Source organism: Triticum dicoccoides, chromosome 2B, assembly GCF_002162155.2.
Source record: "Triticum dicoccoides isolate Atlit2015 ecotype Zavitan chromosome 2B, WEW_v2.0, whole genome shotgun sequence".
NCBI lineage: Eukaryota > Viridiplantae > Streptophyta > Magnoliopsida > Poales > Poaceae > Triticum > Triticum dicoccoides.
The window spans coordinates 705,306,227-705,308,412 of record NC_041383.1 but is presented as its reverse complement, the minus strand read 5'-3'; the positions used below and the strand labels follow the sequence as shown (position 1 = coordinate 705,308,412).

The 2,186-nt window shown below is 42.8% G+C and overlaps 1 long non-coding RNA gene across 8 annotated transcripts in view; it reads left to right on the top strand.

Moving 5' to 3' along the window:
* The window catches only part of LOC119365738, a 6,497-nt gene extending 5,022 nt beyond the window's left edge, over positions 1-1,475 (top strand). For 4 of the 8 annotated variants that reach the window (XR_005175739.1, XR_005175740.1, XR_005175736.1 and 1 more), the window contains exon 7: positions 569-827. This is a non-coding gene — a long non-coding RNA (uncharacterized LOC119365738). Of the gene's footprint in view, positions 1-568; positions 828-962 lie in introns of those variants that run through there. The other 4 variants (XR_005175737.1, XR_005175734.1, XR_005175738.1 and 1 more) reach the window with 3 other exon arrangements.
* The last annotated feature ends 711 nt before the right edge of the window (positions 1,476-2,186 follow it).

The following is a 2,186-nucleotide window of genomic DNA, read 5'->3' as shown; positions in this document are numbered from 1 at the left end:
CTTTGCCCTGGGTTGTCTGCAGGTGGGCTAAACAACCAGATTTGGTGGATTAGTTGGACTTGTAAATAATTTTTTCTGATCCCAACACACTTTATATAGAGAAATAGTATTTCTTCATATTGTTACTTTTTTTGTTTGCTTTTGTGCTTATTGCTCATAATGTTAAATGTTTGTTAGGCTGCCAACATATATTATTAGTATGTTGCAGTTCTTTTCAGTAAATTTTTAGTCTCTTCTTTCTCTGGTCACCTTCAGTGCACATGTTTCTTCATTATTTCAGTAACTACCTTCTCATTGTTCCGCCTTCATTTCTCAAATCCATGCTTATCAGTTATCCCTCTGTATGCATTAGTGATCAATATTTCTCTCCAGCCTCATTATTTCTTTTCGAGAGAACGCCAAAGGCTTACCTTAGCTTTATAGAAGGAAGGAATAATATTTACAAGTCAACCTCATTATTTCATTATGTCCCTGCTCTACCCAGCCTTCATAAATTCAGTATGCCCCTGCTCATTATGTATAAAGACTTTTTTGAGCATTCTTATTTTTTATCTTTTTGTTTCACCAGCAGGTTTTATTACTAACCAGAGGAAGTTTCTTCTCCCACTTCATCAAGGAAGAACAAGGTTCCAACTTCGTTTTAGCGCACGTTGTTTCAGATGTGTTATGTAATAGTACTACATAGAAGAGTTTTTTGCTTCAAGAAGTGTTATGTAATAGTACTATGTATTTTCTGAAAATAGTTCGTTCTGTTCTGTTTTTTTCCACTAGACATTGATGCTATTTGTGCTTCTTTAGCAGTGACACCATAGTCAGTTTGCATTTTCTATCTTTTAGCTACACTAAGCCTTTGATTTGTTTGTACCATTAGGCTGTAGGGAAATATTACTATATGTAACGTGTATTTTTTTTGTTCTTATAAGATGTTGTTTCTCATTTCTGAAATTTATTTCTTGATGCAGCTTCCAGTGGCGGAGCTTGACCAAGTTCCTTGGGGGGGGCCAAATAAAATATACAAGCTAGTTGGGGGGCCAAACACACAAAACTCTATAATCTAAGCTCTTTCTCCAAATTATTTAAGCCTGCATGTGCCAATCTTGGGGGGGCCACAGCCCCCCAGCAATGCACTAAGCTCCGCCGCTGGCAGCTTCATTCGGATTTATGTGAATATAAGCGTAAGAGGTCCATAGGGAATGATACAAAATAATTTCAGACGTGAGTATCCGGATCGCATTGCTACTGGTCGTCTCTTGCAATTGCGTGCAACGGGCTTTTGACAAAGCCAAGTCATGGCCTCATGAGGATGCTTTTGGATTAACTGTAGTGCATTGTACCGTTTTATGCTCCATGCCAGAGTTGTACATATCCTCATTAGATGTACCCCTGCCTATGATGGTTCTGAACTCTATTATAGTATCTGTATATTTGATCAATGTGGTACTATTATATCCTAATGTTATAACATATATGCCCGTATTGATATACATGAGTGAGATTAAGGACAAAACATGGCAGCCCAATGTGTTGAAACAAGATAAGTGCGCATAGGCCTGCCTCAGGTGGCGCCCCAACCTCTAGTATAATACAAGAGTCGTTCATATGTTAGGACGTACTTGCCATACACAAAGTGCCGTCGTGGGATATCTTGCTTGAAGTTGTACCGGTGACTCCACCGTTGTCCTTTCTCCAAAACCCATACGTTAGGCCAGGCCACAAATCCCAGCCTTCCATGCACCTCCGACAGGCGGTGGTGATCACGTCGGACTGGCAACGGTATGGTGGTGGAGACGACACGCTCGTCGTTGAGGTCAAACGACATGATCTTTGCTGCGCCACCCCCGGTGACCCTAACCCAGTATGTCGTACCATCGACGCTTACGATACCAGCGGCAAGCATGGTATTCGAGTCGCCGGGCTCGACCGGCACCTCCCGCCACTCGGCCTCCCCCAGCGTGAACACATGAACGGCGTTGAACGCACATATCCGGTCGTAGCTGCACGGAACGTTTCAGCGGCAAGCATGGTCGTAACTCCATATATTTGTTTTCGCGGAGAAAAAAATCAGAGAGAAAGTTTCATCGCGTTTTACGATACGGAGCCGCTGCCAAGCCCTAATCTCTCTCGGGAGGGCTGATCTGGAGTCCGTTCGGGGCTCCGAAGAGGGGGATTCGTTGCCGTTGTCATCA